The following is a 19,276-nucleotide window of genomic DNA, read 5'->3' as shown; positions in this document are numbered from 1 at the left end:
TATGAGTCATGATGACTTGGTGAGCATTCTCATTTCCCACTCTTGGTCTACTTGGCAGTTTACTACTTGAGAGTTATAGCTCATTGTTCCTTTCAGGTACATTATGTTTATGCTATCTTTCATAGATATGGATCTTGAGCTATGGATTAATGGTTAGTTTTGGAGGATTCATTTGAGAGATGTATGGCATTGGTTATCTCCTTGTACATTTGAGTTTTTATTATGATGGTGGCAGTCATTGATATTAGTTTGGAGATGGTTTATTGGGCATATTCCTATGGTTTGGGAATGGATATTTAGTTTGATCTTCTTGGTTATGGGAGGCTTACATCCATGTTGTTTACATGATATATATGTTTGTTTGATCCAAGGGATTGAATGGTGTTTTGGGTGTTGTTATGCTTCTCATTTGGGGTTCTATGGAGGAGATCATACTTGACTTATTTAGAGGTGTTTGTAGAAGGACATACTACAGAATTTGGTTTGCAGTGTTTTTCTCTTTGTTTCGATTATCTTCCTGGATGTTTGTATTCACATTACATTGGTTGGAGGTTGTTTGGAGCTATGTGCTTATTAGTATTTGTATTCATGATATGTCATGTGGGAGATGACATGGTGGTTCCTTTATCTCTTTCTTTGTTGGTGTGGAGAACATGGGAGAATGTTGGAGACATGGTGTGAGAGTGGTACTTACAGTTTTGATGATCATATGATGTGGATGTTCTTGATACTACATGGTTACACTTCTATGATGTGTTTTTAGTGGATTCATTTCTGATATTGACATTACCTATGCAGTGGGAGTTCTTTGGTGTACATACGTGGCAGGTATTGCACTTGGGATTTGTGGTTGCATGTTACAGGTTGCATATGTTGATGAAATGTTATTCACTTGATTGTATGCCTAGGAGGCATGTATAGTTGATGTGTTAGCACTTGATATGGGTGTTGTTTCAGCTATGTAAAAGAGCTACTCTTGCATTGGATACCTTTGGATTAGTGTTTGTGTTCAGATATCAGTTGGTGCAGGACTTATCATTTGTTGCGACAGGTTGTGTGGCTTTCTCTTTGGATGGCCTCTTCATGTCCAGTGGCAGTGGCATGATGGAGGGTGGGAGCATTCATGTATGAGATGGTGGTCACTTTGTTCTTGTTGCAGGTATCTTGGTTGAGCACATGGAGCACTTGGATTCCATGATGGTATATGTGCGTGGAGAGATCAATCTCTTGTTCATGTGGCAGATTACTTCTTGGCCCTTATGCAATGTATAAAACAAGTGGGAGAATGTTGGGAAATGGTGTTGTACACCTTGCATAATAATGGTTTATTATTGCATTATTTTATTATTGTGTGAGGTGGACAAAGAATTAAATTGTAATATCATTGTATTGTTGCACCTAGGAGCACCTAGATGGACGTGCAACATGTAGAGATCCTTTTGGATGTTCTTGTAACCACTTGATGAGTTGTATTGACACATTGGTATTGTTATTTTATATTGGGGAATGTAATTGTGATAAAGTACCCAATATTAAATGTGGGTCATGGGTAGTTAAGGAAAACATTAAAAGGTTGGTAAGGAAAATATTATTTTATTGTCACATGGTTTTGGGCACATGGTTTTGATGTAATACCACTTAGTGGTTTTGTGGTTTCTTGTTTCTATAAAAGCACCACAAGGGTAGTTGTTTGGGAGATGAAGCCAGGTTAGCATATGTGAAGAAGGAAGCATGGCATGGGATGTTTGGATTCATGCTTGATCACATGGAGTGCTTGGTTATGGCTGGGTTTTGAAGGCTTTCCATAGTTGTATTGTAATGGACGCATTGCTGATAATACATGGTGGATGATGCTTTTGGAGGCTGGGTTTTTCCCTCATGAGGGTTTTCCCAGGGTATATCTTGTGTCACATTTTGTGAGTATGTTGTCTATTCTTTGCATGTGGATCTTATGTGTTGATTTGGTTAAAATCTGAATTTGGGTTATGTGGAAATTGTCATAAAATTGGCTGCGAATTTCCTTTCAGGTATCTGCAGTACACAGTTAGGAACCGCACCCTACAAAACACACGTTAGATCACAAAATCACCTAATGCTTACTAAGGAAGGTGATGAAAATTCGAGGGTAGCTATATGCCCCCCCCCTGTTTCGGCTTGCTAATTTTAGTGAGTTGAAACAGGGTATCATGTTTACCACTTCAAATTGTTAAAGAATATTGATGACAAATGCTCACAAGAAGATTTGATATGAGATCAAAAACTAATGGAGAATCATTTGGTAAGAAAGAGGACTAAATCTCAATTCCAACACAACAAAGAGTGTGAGGATTTGAGAGTTCTCTAACACAAGATGAAGGATGTAAATGGAAACAAAATGCAAAAAGAAGAAAAGAAAGGAAAAAAGCATGAATACACACATTGGTGATCCATGAGAAGAGAGAAAACATGGACTTCTCGCCCCTAGATCTTGTCTAGGTGATCCATGGGAAAAAGGACATGGAAAACTAGCCCCTAGAGTCTGTCTAGGTGATCCATGTAAGGGAGGAGAGTGAGAAAGTCTAGCCTTATGCCGCTAGTTCCACTCCACCTCGTGCATGTGTGTGTAAGTGAGGTTAGAAGCACCTCATAGGAGTCTATGCCCGAGTATGCTACAACCTGTATATGTATAGTACAAAAGCGTGACATCTCGCTCTAAGAGTCTGTGCTCTGGTTTCGAGAACTATCACCTTGCATAAAAGAAAAAAAATGGAGACATCTCGCTCTAAGAGTCTGTGCTCTGGTTCCGAGAATGACCCATTGCTCAAAAAGTGTAATGTTTATGTCATAAGCAAAGTAGAACAAGGATACCTACCTTCATCACAAAAGAAGATACCCCAAAAATGCAACAATGTCATAGATCCAAGCAAGGGAGTTTTTGCACTCTTTAAGCAAGGATAAGATAGTTGAAAAGGGATATCTTGTAGTATGTGTAAAGGAGATCCTTAGAGGAGAAGAGATCTTTGTACAAAAGATACCTATCCCCAAGAAGAATTTTCTTAGACAAATATAACATCTTCTAGAATAAGACAAAGAAGAGAATAAGAATGCAATACTTCCTTCTTTTGCGAGGTGAAAGTGATTCTTAATGAAGGATGACGCTCTTTTTAACCCAATTGGGAGAGTGAATTCATTATGGATGTATTTGACCAAGTGCAAAAGAGGTTGTAGTCAAGGACTTACACCTCTTGTAAGAGAGAATCCTTGAACAAAATGCATACAAGGAATAACATCAAGTAATAAAGCTCACACCATCCACGAAATAGGAAAAAGTGGATCCTTAGATAAAAATAAGAAAAGATCATTGCCTCCCAAGGATAAGGTCAATGAGAAGGACTTACACAATTTTCCAGGGAGAGATTTAGGCATAAACAAAATGTACTACATACTCACATGGGTTCATGCAAGCAAGACATTAGTGTATGTAAAAATGTTCCTCACAAGAAGTGGGTAGGATAAGAAAGAGAATACACATCTTCTCCCATATCTAGGAAAAGATAATTCTAAAGCAAAGATGATCAGTATTTCCACACTATTACCCCATAGAAACAAGAGATAACATAGAAAAATTAGGCTATTATGTTGCTTCAAAAATATGATTGCACTTGAAATTGTACCATCATGAATGACAATGAGCCCCCAGTAAATGAGCTACCAATGTCACATAATGATGAGCAACATAATAGCCATTAATGTTATTTAAAGACATGATAGATTGAATGAGGTATTTGAATATGACATGCTGAATGCTCAACTATAAGTGAGATCAAAAACATGTATAAAATGATAAAAATTGAAGAAGGAAAGTTAGAGGAAAGATGAGTGTAATTTATTAGAGCCTTATCCCTGGAGGAAAGGACTTTATGATGAATAGGAGATAAAGATTCATAAGTGGATTTAGAAATTTGAGGGGAGTCATAAAGAGATTTGTTCATCGCCAAGATTTCCTTATGAGGGGAATGAGAGTTGATAGAAGTAGAAGATGATTTAGTTGAAGTGAGATCATCATCACTAGTAAATATAGCATTCACATTGAGAGATGGTCTTTTAGATGCTTTGGTGGGCTTAGAAAGATTATATCCAAGTCCAAATGAATATTCATGCATGTTATGTTCTAAAGGAACTTTAATTCCTTGTTCATTTGTGCCACAACCATTTCCACTATAGCCACTCTTAGCCAAAATATGAAAACCGCGACCATAACGATTAGCCATTTCAGAAAGAGAAGGTGGTTTTTCATAAGACAAAGAATCAAATCCTTCAGAATTAGAGGTGTGAGGAGAAGAAGTTTGAGAAGTAGCCACAAAATTATTGTTCATAGGTTCAGGTAAGATTGATTGATTTCTAGTTTCTTCCTTCTTTTTAACTTTAAACTCTCTAGGAGGAACCCTATACTCACCTACAAAGGTGGGATTGAAATCAAGAGATCCCCAATCGTCTTCTGCGAGAACCTTCTCAGGATCAAAAGCCTTTTCATGTGTAGATTCAAGTTGAGAAGAATCTTCTTCAGGAACTTCAAACTCATCCAAAGAATTTTGATTATCAGAGGGTGATAATTCATCCATAGGTATCTTGTTTAACGAGTCATCACTAGAAGAGGAAGGCTTTGAAGAACTCCCTTTGGAAGTAGATGTTTGCAAACAAGCCTGAAGATTAGTATCACCTATCAAGGTATATGTCTTATTGTTATAAATAAATTTAACTTGCCTATGCAATGTAGAGGGGATAGCTTGCATACTGTGAATCCAAGGTCTCCCTAATAACAAGTTGTATGTTAGATTTCCCGACATAACATGGATAGGAGTAGGCAAAGTAACAGGTCCCACTATGATGGGTAAGGTGATAATACCTAATGAAGACTTAGCCACATTATCAAAGCCTCGAATGGGACGAGAGTCAGGCTCAATAAGGGATGTATCCACATTCATCTTATGCAATAGATTAATGCTACACACATTAAGGCTAGAACCATTATCTACCAGTGTTCGTCTTATAGTAGTGTCATTTATGATAACCACAATCATCAAGGGATCATATTGATGTTGAATTTCACTAGTAGGCAACTCATCTTGTGTGAACACAATTTGAGCTTTAGGATTCATCACAAAGTTAACCAAAGACACTATATTACTAGATGTATTAGGTGGAGGAACATTCAAATCTTTCAAGGCATCTTGTAACATTCCATGATGAGTGGAAGAAGTTTGGATCAAATCCCAAAGGGATATCTTAGCAGGGGTAGCTTTAAGTTGTTCTATGAGATCATATTCCTTACCAAGAACTTGTGAAATACAAGGAGCTTGAGGAAGAATAGGTTGGGAAGGAGGAAGTGAAGTTGGGATAACTAGGAGGAGGATTAGGTTGCCTATTGTTTCTTGTGTTATAGGTATGAGCAACCGCATTATAACTCTCTCTAGTTAGTTGCTTAGCATATTCATAAGGGCTCTTAGTAGAATGACCTCCTTGCACAGTAATAATAGGTTTGTTAGGAGTGCAAAAAGAATCATTAGCATAACTACCTTGAACCACTAAGATAGGCTTATTTAAAGGTTGAGAATTTTGAGAAGGACAAGCACCTTGGACAATGAAGAGAGGTTTGTTAGGTGTTTCATTCACATGTATCAAATTGATTGAGGATGGTTTAGACGAATGACCAAAAGCGTTGGAAGAATTATTGATAGTCTTCTCTTGCACTAAAATCTTATCACGGATTAAATCAATTTTAGGAGAGAGACAAGGGATAGGCATTGATGTTCTAGTAGGAAGAGTAATACTAGGAAAGGTCATATCATCCTTTATCATCAAAGGATCTACATGGGGAATAAACTCTCTAGGAGAAGGATCAACATTACTCTCTAAAGTCTCACTTTTGGGAGGGAGATATTTGAAAGAGATGTTAACCATCTTGCTTTGAACTAGGGTCTCCTTATGAGTAGAACCAAGTTGAGGAGAGGGAGATTCTTTATTTTTAGAGGGAGAATAATTGAGATTCAAGGAAGGTGAGAAACTATCAAGGGAGTTTTCAATCTTGATTTCATCCCCTTTGGCTAGGGTTCTCTCATGGGATAGAGAATAATCTACACCTTCTAATGGTTCATCCCAAATAGTGAAGTGGTTGAAAGGAATGTTTGAAGTATTGTTAATTTCGGGAGAGGAGATAACATTGTTTATTAATTCCTCATCCTTAGGAGGGAGAGCATTAATAGATGTGTTAAACTCATCCTCTTTCCTCAAAATATGTTCAATATGATCTTTAGGGGAGAGAGAATTAAGGAAATTGCTTATTATTTCATCTTCTTTCTCTAAGGGATGCTTATGGGTAAGACAAACTTTAGGAGAAGGGTAAGCATTTACCATTAATTCATCATTTCTAGTGGGAATTTTGTTGGAAAAGGAAATGCCATCACTAGGAAATGTAGGGATAATGTCATCTTCTTGCACAAAAGGATCCTCATGAAGGGAGTGTTTTTTAGGAGGAACATGAACATATTTCTCCAAAGATTCATGCTTAGGAAGGAGATCTTTGAAAGAAGTGTTCATAACCTCTTGTTGCACTAACATGCCCCCATTGGAAGGACCAACTTTAGGAGAAAATAAGTCAATGTCCATCAATACCTTTTCAATTAGAGAGGCATCATGTAGGGAATCTGAAGTAACATTAAGAAAGGTGTTTATGATATCATTCTCTTCCTCTAGGATAGCTAAATAGGAAGGGGACATTTTAGGAGAATTGTCAAGATCACTCTTAAAGTCTTCATCCTTAGAGCATGGGAGAGTCTCAAAGGGATTGGTAGCAACTCTTTTAGGCACTAAAAGGTTGTTATAGATGGGGGGAGGTTCTTTAGGAGAAGGAAAAATTGAAACAAGGGAAGCTAACCCATTATCACATCTATGAGATGAATGCATCATGACAACAATTTTCCTCTTTCAAATGATAACACATGCAAAATAGAAGGAAATGTTTAATTTTAACCAATGTAAGCACTTAGAATGTAGATTTAGAAAATGAAATTTATGATTAAATGAGTTCCTAAATCAGATTTGAAATTATTGATCCCAATTAAGCTATCCACAAGTTCAACTTTGAATTGAAAAATTAGGGTTTTAGCAAAAATTTCCTCTAATTTTTTGAATCTTGCAAGAAGTTAAGACTTGTAAATATAAATTTGAATTTGAAATAGCATAAACACTCAAATTTGAAAACATAAATTTGAATTAGAGAAGATTGGAATTCACGTCGGGTTCACCAAAATGTGTGGGGGAAAAAGTGACACTAAGCAAACATGCCCTAATCTCACTTTCAATCACACATTTGTGGAATACGAAAGAGCCTAGAGGTATCACACAATTGGCTACTTCTTTTTGTGGAAGAGAGAGCCACGGGCTACCTATTAGGATTTCTATTCCTTTGTTGCAATTGAAAGATAAAATGATGCAAGTTCAATCCCTAACCCCAAAGTGCAAGTATGAACTAGTAACAAGATTGCAGAATTGAACTTAAACAATGGAAAGCTGTAAACACAAGGACAAGATAAGAATGTAAATGCATACCCAATGTTAAAATATGAATGAAAATGTTCGGGACGGGGGCGCGGGCGCCACTGTCCTGATTCTGCCCCTGAAACTGCTCCGGAAACTGCTGTTTTGCAACCTGGAAAGCTGTCAAAAATGTTGAAAACTGCTGTCTGTCCCAGGGACCAGGGCACCCAGCGCCCCTGTCCTGGCAAGACCAGGGCACCCCACGCCCTTGTCCTGGTCTTTTGCACAGAAATTTGGTGTGAAGTTCTATCTCAGTCTGCTTTCGTCGGATCTACAACTTGCGACATCGTTCGAATCCCGAAACCTGCACTTATATTTGAAAAGGTATGGTGGGCGGCTATATAGGGTTTTGCCTTAGTCAAACCCCCGCTTTGGTGATTTCCACCTCCACGAATAACCAAGTTGTATTGTAAAAGTAGTGTGTGTGCAGACCTTGTGTGTGTGCAAGATCCTAAAATGCAAGTAAGCAAACTAGAGCAACCTAGAAAGTAAACCCTAATTGCTTGTAAATGATAATGTAAATGCTCCAAAATCAAGATGCAAAGTGATCTAAAGCATGAATACAAATGATATAATGAGGCTTATGCAAAGACATGAAAACAACATGAAATCATACCCAACCCTAAGGGAGGGGTACAAGCCAATCTTCAGTCGGTGATCCCCTATTGCTCTTCAATGTCTTCAAAGCCCTAAATGAATGAATGAAATTGATGAATTCTTGATAGATGGATGTTGAATGTTGTTGAAGTCTTCAAAGATCTGCTCTTTCGCTGCATAGAAGGTCCTTGAAACCAAAATTCGCCCCATCCTTTCCAATGAAGAAAGAGAGCTCTTATATATGAAACCCTAGGTCTTAATTTCAACTTTTGGCCGACCTAGAGATTGAATCTCCCGCCAATTTCTTGGGGTTAAGCTTTATTTTATGATTGGATCGCGCTCCTAAAATTTTGGGAAAAATATCCGGGACCATGTGCACTCCGGGCACCATGGTCCCGACAAATTTTCACCAAATTTTCAGGGCCGTCGGATATGATGATTTTAGAGAGAATCCCGAAGTTACAAGTGATTTCGAGATGTTTTGACCCCCGAAATCAAGCCCCCAAGTTCAAAATAGGACCTAATTAGGGTTTTGATTAAATGATGTATTGGAGGAATAAATTGAAAGGGGCACACTTTAATGAAAGGGCCCAACTTTATGATATGGGAGATGATAAAATAGGACCTTAGACCTAATTAATTTAATTAATTAAGTGCTAAAGGGGAAATGCAATGCAAAATGCAAAATGCGCCAAGGCGGGTGCTAAACTAGGTGTGAAATTGTACTACTTTAGCAAGTGCGTACAATTTATGACGCTACATATATATAAACACAGTAAAATAAAAAAGAGAATTATCTATTTTCATTTTCCAAACATATATTTATATTAATATAATAATAATATATATAGTATTATATTATACAGTAAAACAAAAATAATACCTTTCCCCCAATATGGTAACAATTAAGGAAAAAAACATTTTCTTTCTGAGCAGGCTTAACATTTAAAAAAAAAAAAAATTCCCACAAATATAGCTGTAGATAAACAACAACAAACGATTTCTTCAGATAAAATCTATTTCATCTGCAACCATAGCAGATATCAATTTCCCATTCACAACAAAACCATAAATTTTTGAAATTAAAAAATTCCTTAACCTAGATTTAACAATTTTTATTTTTATTTTGCTCTACAAATATGAGTCTCACATGGAGAAATAAAACTAAACTTTAAACAGAAAATTTACATTTTCAAAATAAACTACAACCATTTACTTCTTTCCTACAAGATTCTTCAACGAATTTCCTCTACCAAACAAAGCACACAAAAATAAAATCACAGAGATTTCTTAAATACACTAAAATTAAAAAAAAAACCCCTTCAAAATAAAATCACAAGATTTCTTCAACATAGAGGAAAATTTTCCCAAAATGAAAGAACTCCCTATTTTGGAAAAATCCCCCAAAGATAAAGGAATTTTCTCAAAATATCTTTTTAGGGCAAAATTCTTTTCCTTATGAAAATTGAAATTGAATTTCTTTCTCCAATTAATAACATTTACATTTTTAAATTTAAAAATTGAATTTTCCTCACACAAAGGCTATTTAGATAACTTATTTACTAAAAAGTAAAAAATAATTTTTTACAAATACACAAGACATATAATAAACCCACTAGATTATAAATTTTAAACAATCAACCTAGTATGATTGTTTTATCTATTTAACCATAAAAAGTGCCCATATAATTTATTCTTAATTTAATTTATAAAAGCAATACACATTAATTATTAATAACCATAAGGTATTAATAATTAATTTCGCATTAAATAATTCTAGAAGAGAATTAATAAAGTCACAAAACACATAACACGTAAAATCAACTAAACAAAGTAAAGACACGACCCACATACCAACCTAAGACTGACAATGCTCACTATCAAGCAAGGTTATGGATGATATTTAGGGCCTTAAGACTATCTCTTCCACTTCCATCGGATTAATTAGCTACACTCAGACCTGTGGAACTAGGTGAAGTCAGTACCTTGTACCTGCGATTCCTGCATCATCGAACCCCACACACACACACACACATATAAACACGGTAAACACACCTGTGAAGGAGGATCATGACTTTACGTGTCTCACTGAAGTGAGTGACGGGAAATCATCTCCTCACACCCCATACAAATTCCACACATACATGAAAACATATAAATGATGTAATGCATACATAAGGTAAATGTGTTAGTCCATGGTCAATAGCACATAATAAAATTAACATCTAATCATTCATTAGGAAAAAATGCTTAAACAACATTCACTGAATCGTACGTCAAAGCACAATCCATAATAGCATAATATCTGAATAAAACATCACCACATAGTGTAACCACAAAAACCACTGAAAAGTCAACCATGATCAAAATAAGTATCGAAAATAGTCTGATCAAGGGAGGGGTACTACATAAGCTTTTATTTATTTATATTTTTATTGAATTTAATATTGATAAAAAGACTTTAAAAGTATATTGAGATGGATATTAATTTATTAATATTTTTTTAAAAAATATCTACCTTTTAAAGATAATTTTTTAAAGAGTAGATTAAGTTGTCACATAAGCGAATTTAAACAATTATCCAACTCTCTAATAAACAAGTACCACATAGTGGTATGTATTTGTCTTTATAGTGTTTATGTAATAGAATAATTATTAATATAAACTATATATATTTATATTCAAAAACCAGATAAATATATATTTTGTATTAATAATAAATAAATAAATAAATAAATTAATAAGTAATTTAATATTAAATAATTAAAAATTATATTTCAATAAGTTAACAGTTTGGGAAAGAAAAATGAGAATGAATTGGCACGGTCTGAGGATCCCTCCATTCATTGGTATGAGGGTCAAGGATATTGATTGAATTAGAGCATTGAGTGTTTGGAATCCAATCATGATGGTTCGAATTGAATTTTGATGGTTCTTCCAAAGGTAACCCAAACCCTTCCGAAGTAGGTTGTAGTGTCCTTTAAGATGACTTAATCGTAGGAAGATTAGCTGTGCCATTGGAAGAAGACACAAACAATGTTGTAGAGATGAAGGCTTTAACCCAAGGGATACTATTTTGTAAGGAACTAGGATTCTCAAGGTTAGAGATTGAGGGGAATTTTGCCATAGTGGTAAATGCTATTAGAGTTGGGGTTACGAAAAATTGGAAACTCAATTGGCGCCGCTCAGATCTTTTGATGAATTCACAGTCAACTACACATATTGTGAGGCCAACAAAGAGGTTGATGGGTTGGTTAATGTGGCAACCGACGGGGTATTGTTGGGTGCAATTAGTCCTAGATGATATTAGTAGTGGCAGTTGGTTTGTGCATTAGGATCAAGAAGTAGGCATTAAATTCTCTTGAGAGGAAAGGACACACTTGAGTGCCTAGGGAATTGGCATATGCCAACATCCCATCCTTTCAATGTCCTTGCAAAAGATTGATCTTTGTGGAGGGAGATTTGGATAGTGGGAATCTTTTATGATAGTTCAATGCGGCTTCCTTTTTGGGAAACGATGGAACTTGCCATTTATGATTATCTCTTGCTAACTACTTTGGCTCATGTAGAACATCAACAACATTTCTATAACTAAGAAGCCACAACCTTCATTCCCCACATTGACACCTACAAAAATGGATTCACCAACACATCTGGAGAGCAACTAAAGACAAATATCATTCTTGGGGTATATCTCAGACCACTAACTACAAGATGTTTGCAATTTACCAATGGTGTTGATAATGGAGTCCATAAGGATGGTCCTGGGCAAGGAGTTCTTGACCTTAGCTAACAGGCATTGAGTAAACACAAACATTTCGTCATTGTCGAGTGTTGGTGAACCAAAGTTGCTGAGATTTGGCTCGTTTTCAAGGCCAAGTTCTTCGTGGATGAGATAAATACTGTGGTTTTGGTAGAGTCAGGAGTGGTCATCCCATAGCTAGATAACATTCCAAAGTTATTAGAACTTGGAGTGGGGGTTGTGCTTTATGAATAAAAAAATTATATTTCAATAATAAATATTAAATATAATAAATTTATTAAAACATAACAAATATATTATATAAAATAATATATAAATTGATTTCAATTAATTATTAATGTAGATTCTTCAACTACAACTAGATCAAGTTGTGTTTTGATCTAATGAACTCATGATCCCCGCGACCTTGATTTCCTTTATCAGGTGCACCACTGTTGAAAGGATCCCTTTTCGGGAGTTTTCCATGTGGAGGCCTATTGGAAAACCAAAGAGATAATGAGGACAAATTTTAAAGATTTTTCGCCTGGGCACTAAATGTTTGAAGGTTAAAACAAGTTTCCCACGTCCCCTTTGAAAAAAATTGAGTTTAGGAAAAGGTGCCCCATGGAAGACTCCATGTGGAAGTTGTGTAGAGAAATTGAATAAGAGAAAACCAAAAGTCCTCAAAGAAACCCCACTGAAATGCCACGTGTCCTTGACATGTATGGGCCCATCAAGATTATGATAGGTTTTCAAAAAACACAGGAGAAAGAGCCACTTGTTAGCCAAGTGAAATTTTCACAAGCTCTTGATTAAAAAAGGAAACACATGCACACCATTAGCTAGTAGGAAACAAAATCTACCTAGATGCCCAACGGATCTGAAACAAAATCAAACACCAAAAGACTAAAAGAAGCAACATGCAAAAGTTGTTTTCTTTCAAATGATTAAACATCACGGTTGTGCTCATGCTTGGAGTTAAGGAAAGAGAATAATGCAAAAATCCTTCGTGTGGGGATAGTTACAATGGTTGTCATCATTTGATCAACATGCAATGAATATGTAGAGGATTCAGTTGCAAAAAATATTCTAATTCTTAGGAATGGTCTCTTTAAAAGCGCACAAGCATTTATGTAATAGGAGTTCAACATTTTGAAAAAGAAGGATATTGTAATATCCCCTTTCTAATAAAAATTTAAAAGAATGTTTCAGAATTAAGTAATTTGCATCTCTGATTTGACCTTAGCATGTTTGTTTTTAGGTTGGGCATTGGATTGTGCCTTTGTTTGCCTTTCTCTTGTTGTACTTAGGTCCACATGCTTTGTGTTGCTTTGATTTAGAGGCAATGGTTGTATACTCATTCCAACTTCTCTATTTTCTATTAAATCTGTGAACAACGGATCATGTAGAATATTTCACTCTTAACATTTTTCTTAGATTAGGAATTAGATTATGCCATTAAGAAACACCATTAAGAAACAATGTTTTAAGAATGGTTAATTATTGTGAGAAGCTTGAAGAATTGTTCTGTTTTCTATCAAACCTTAGAATGTGCTACCCATGGGAGGATTTGAATGTTATGTCCTATGTCTAAGACACTTTGTGCATTTTGTTCTCCTCTCAACAATGAAGGGTTGTGGTGTGATGTTCTCACTTCCAAAAATCAATTTTTCTTTGTGATTTTCCCGAAATAGGAATTAAAGTGTTGTAAAATTTTTGGTTTTTGCATACCATCTTAGTTTAGCTTTTCTTTTCTTTTCCTTCTCACCATTTCTATTCTCTCAAAATGAAGATCCAAATTCTAGAATCCTGGAGGTTGTTTAATAGTCTGCAAAATTAAATTAAAGGCCCCACATTTGTGAAACTTCCAGAATACCCTTCAAAGGTGTGATCCTTTTGGGGATCAATTGTTTTCCTAGCATGCTCGGTGGACCCTGAGAACGCTCATTTTCAAAGATTTGGTGTTTTTTCAAGCATTCTGCTAGAAGAAGTTTTTAGTCAACATTCAACATTTTTGCAAGATCACGACTCAAGTGTTATGTATCACCTCCCTTTGAGGGATAACTTTTAGCAAGTTTTCATTCATGATCCAGCCTCAGCATGGAAGACTACTTTGATCAACAATTTTTTCCCCCTTGTTATGAAGATATAAGGATCTCACCCATGTATCCCCAAGTTTTTCATAACCCAATGCATTATGTTGTTCATTCCTCTGATGAAAGGAGTTCTGTTGATCTTAGCGTCAAAGGGATCATGAAATATTTTCAAGATGAATTAAGATCAATTGAAGCAAAAAAAGTGAAGATGTCAAATCCAACTTGCTAATTATGCCTTCATGCGAAAACAAGAGTTAAAAAGACAAAAAAGGTAACACGATCAACTATTTGCTACCCAAATTGCCATAGAAAATCAAGAATTGCTTACTTGTGAAGAAATGAGCCATATTCCAGAACCTGTGCCTACTCAAGGGAATCGATTTTCCTTGTCTTTCCTGAAAGAGATTTTTCCTCCCTTGATGTCCCTTCCCAACACCATTTCGCTTTCTAAAGGTGAACCAATTGTCTGGATATCAAATTGGTCCTATGAACAAGAGGAAAGTGAAAGATATGAAGATTGCAATGTTGGGAAAATGGTGTTGTACACCTTTCATAATAACGTGTTATTGTTGTATTATTTTATTATTGTGTGAGGTGGACATGGAATTATATTGTAATATCATATTGTATTGTTGCACCTAGGAGCACCTAGATGGATGTGCAACATGTAGAGATTCCCTTGGAATATTCTTGTAACCATTTGATGAGTTGTATTGACACATTGGTATTAGTCTATTGTATTTATTTAATATTGGAGAATGTAATTGTGATGAAGTGCCCAATATTAAATGTGGGTCAAGGGTAGGTAGGAAAAATATTATATTTTAATGTCACATGGTTTTGATTTAATACCACTTGGTGGTTTTCTGGGAGCTTGTGTTTATAAAAGCAACCAAAAGGGTAGTTGTTTGGGTTGGTCATTTAGCCAGGTTAGAATTTGTGGATGTTGGAAGCATGGCATGGGATGTGTGGATTCATGTTTGTTCACATGGAGTTCTTGTTGATGGCTTGTGATGGTTGGGTTTCATAAGCTTTCTATAGTTGTATTGTAATGGGCACATTGCTGATAATACATGGTGGATGATTCTTTTGGAGGCTGGGTTTTTCCCTCATGAAGGTTTTCCCAGGGTATATCTTGTGTTACATTTTCATGGGTATGTTGTGTATTCTGTGCATGTGGATTCTATGTGTTGATTTGATTAAGATCTCAATTGGGTTATGTGGAAAATTGTCATATAATTGGCTGCAAGTTTCCTTTTATGCAAGGTCCCACGCCTAATAGGAAGTGAAGAAGAAAAAGATAACAAGAAGACTGAAGAGTAGAGTGTTTGCTCTATTATGGAAAAGGATAAAGTAAATGGGCCATGCTTTTTCTTTTGAGATCTTCCTTTCTTTTTTGAAGACAAAAAAGAAGAAGAATCTTCATTTGCTCTGGAGACAACACTCGAGCCACTATATGATGTGACATATATGCTTTGTGAACATTAAGGATGAGGCACAAGTTTTGAAGAGAAAACAAGCAATAAGGGAGAAGGAAAAATTATTCTCAAAATCTAAAAGAAGTCTCCCAAAAACCCCTTGATATGAGAATAAAACAAAGAAGAGATGGACAAAGAGCAATTTCGGGATGAATTGAAGATGTTCTACTTGTCAATTGTGTTAGAGAATATTTAGCTATTAGTTTCTTATTTACAACTAGCTATGCTTTTTTGTTTTTTTGCTTAAGTTCACTTAGGAGTGCTTACTTTAGTTGTGCACCTTCTCCTAGATTTAGCTTTGTGCTTTCTTTATAAGCACTTCATTATTCAATTGTAATTCATTATGTATTCTTTGCTTTTGAGTAATATAGCATTCTTTCGTGCAACTCTCTCTTGTGGAAGGTGTTCTTAATTGTCGTTTGATCTTGGGAGAACTTGTGTTGCAAAGTTCAACATGGTATCAGAGCATGGATTCGACAAGCCCCTTCTCAAGTTTTGAGAGTTTCTTTACTTAGAAGCATTGTAGAGTCACAATTTTTCTTTTTGTGGATCTCGCGGTGGACAAATTTTTTATCAATTTTGAGGAGAAACGAACATCACAACGCTTCCTCTACACCATAACTTGGGAAAACAAACTCCATTTTTTAACTTCGCACATCGTTGGAAAGATATTAGAGTCACGTATTCAGATATGCATGTGTCTTTTCAAGATATTTTCTCAGGTTCTTTGTATTTTAAGAAGAAGTGATTTCTTGATTTCAAGCTTTATCTTCATTCTTGTTCCACTAGGGTTTGTGGTTTCTTTTCTTTTTTTTTTTTGGGGGGGGGGGTCAATTTATCTTTTTTTTAGAATCTCTTCACACATCAACCCTATGGTGAATTTTTCTGTTCATCTTATGCCCCATAACTATCATGCTTGGAAGGATCATATGACTAAGTTTCTTATGTTTAGGGGTTTGTGGTCTACTTTGGATAAGACCCAACCCACCTTGGATCATCTATTTGAGGTTTTTTTAGCACAAAAATAAGATGGATGAGGCTATTGGATTGATTCCAATAAATGTTTCTGATAGTCTCTTGTTCAACCTTGAGTCGTGCACTACTCTGCGAGCCATGTGGACTAAGTTCAAAGATCTTTTTGGGAAAGTTAATGAGTTGCAAATAATGCAGCTAGAGATGTAGTTGACCACATTAGTGTGTGATTCAATTCCCACTATTGAGGACTTTCTGGAGAAGTTCAAATCTCTCGGATCTTTGTTGAAAGGTTATGGTAAGGAGAAATCTGAAAAAGAGTGTGTCTACTTGATTTTGGCTAAGCTTCAAGGGTCTTTATAGGTCTTCACTTCTACATTTTATGCCTCCATGGATTCTTTGGGTACAACCTTCACTTTTCCCTCTTTTGAGGTTTTTTGTGAGTGGTTGACATGAGAGCAAGTTTTGTTGACTTAGTGTGATTCACTTTCAGGCTCCTCCTATCAGACCTTGGTTGCTCAATCGTTTAAGGGAAAATAAAAGAAGAAGTTGAAGCCTAAGACATATTCTTTATCGGATAGTGAGAGTACCTCCAAGCCCCCTTAGCATTCAGATCAAAAATCAAAATCCACTTCACCACCTACTAAATCTTCTAAGTCTGGTGAACCTTGTAGTTTTTGTGGCAAGGAGGTACATCCTGTTACTAGATCTTGGAAGAGACTAGAGGCTTTAGAGGAGGCCATACAACAACATCACATTTCAACCCCTCACTCTTCTTCATCAAACAAAGGAAAAGGTTAAGCTCTTTCTACACAGGCCTTGTCTACAAATGCTAGTTAAATACTTGATTTTGTTGATTATCACCATATGTCACACTTTAAGAATCTCATTGATTCTCTTTTAGATTGTAGCACTACACAAATTATAGTGGGGGATTCTACTCAACTTTTAGTTGTTGGTTCAAGCCTTATTCAACTTGAGCATGGATTTCTTCAGGATGTTCTTGTTGTCCTTGAGATTTCCAACAACCTTCTGTCAATGTATCAAATTTGTTATTATGAGATGGGGAAGACAATTGAGTTCACACCGCATGATGTGATTATCAGATACCTCCATGATCCTGCTGTTATTGTTGCTACTATAAGTGTTGATCTTGCATCTCAGTTATATTGCTTTGATGGTTTTGAGAGTCCACCTCTTGTTGTTCTTCCTTCATAGCTCATGCAGATTTGATGAGAAAGATTTGGCACAGACATTTTGTTCATGTCAAGTATAAGTACCTACAACAAATGAGCACTCAGTCTTCGGTGCTTGGCCTACCTTATATTTCTTGTACTAATGGTGTTTGTCGAGGTTGTGTGCTTGGTAAGAATCACAAATATTCTTTTCCTTCGGGTAGAGCCTTTTGGAATCAAGGATCACCGAGAGGGGGGTGAATCAGTGATCTACCAACAAACAATTTTTCTGACTTAATCTCAAATCACCGAAAGCATATGTCAGAAAGTAAGATGCAAAAACACAAGATAATCAACTACAAAATCATAACACTAAGATTTTTATGTGGAAACCCAAATGGGAAAAACCACGGTGGGATTTGAACCCACAATATTATTCTACTATGGCCAGTAGCATAACAATATTGCAAAAGGGGAATGCACTATCATTTGAGGACACTACCTAGAGCTTATAGCTCAATTACAATGAGGGATACAACCTTGGAAGGTTCATTGCCTTACAAATATTTTACGATGATGAATTACAATTTTTGAACTCTAAAATAGCATCAAACAATGCCTGGATGAATTCTGGTTAAGTGTAAAAACTCTGACTATATCTGCTTTGCAACTCTTCTCTATTTTATGTCTCAGTTAGCTACCAGATCAAGAATGCGCTAGTGAAACTGTGTCAAAAAGGTTTCTCGATCACTAGTCACTCATATTACATCATACCATACACCAAAAAGACCTTTTACATCGATCTTATATATCTACAACCACAAACAAACCATTTATCAAGTTGGCTTGTAATGTAACGTGTAAACATGAGTTGGCTTGAACCGGATCACAAAAACATATGTGGATCATCCAAAAGATGATAAAATTATTTTTATATGTCGACCCTATCATCCCATGAATGAATCTAACGACCACTAACCAGAAAGATTTTGGACCAAAACTGCTCTGCTCAACTTGAATTACCGAAGCCAAATTACTAGTTACCAAACCACTTCTCCAAAAATAATAGCTATCGGATATGATTCACATGAAGATTTTCCATCAATGACAACCCTAAACTATTATCCATGCTCCAAAATTCACGGAATGAGTGTCAGTTGCCAACAATCTCCCCTTTTGGCATTGATGGCAACACTCATGAAAAATGACTAAGCATTGAAACTTGTATACCGTATCAAAATTTTTAAGGCTCCCCCTTAGACCAAAATCTCAAAAACTTGTATCAACGCAAAACTTATACCCTTTTGTACATTTTTCACCCTACTTTCCCCCTTTGACAACAATGCCAGAGTAGGGGTGCTGTCCAAAAACTAATGTACAAGGATAGCTACCAGACACTTTATACATACTTGAACATTTCAACAAAAATGGTCTTCAAAAATCATAAGCGGGTATCCCACCTAGTCTTCAAGTTGTCCAAAATTGTGATGAATGCACTGAAAACATAGGCATGAATCTCCACATCCTTCAATTCAGTCGGAACATGTTGTGCCATAGCCTTCATACAATCTACTTTATTACTCGACATGGTGTCCATCCGGGGGGCAATTAGGTTCCAAAGTTCACCAAATCTCCTCAAAA

This window comes from Cryptomeria japonica, chromosome 5, assembly GCF_030272615.1.
Source record: "Cryptomeria japonica chromosome 5, Sugi_1.0, whole genome shotgun sequence".
Classification (NCBI taxonomy): Eukaryota; Viridiplantae; Streptophyta; class Pinopsida; order Cupressales; family Cupressaceae; genus Cryptomeria; species Cryptomeria japonica.
Note: the sequence above shows the minus strand (reverse complement) of the source record.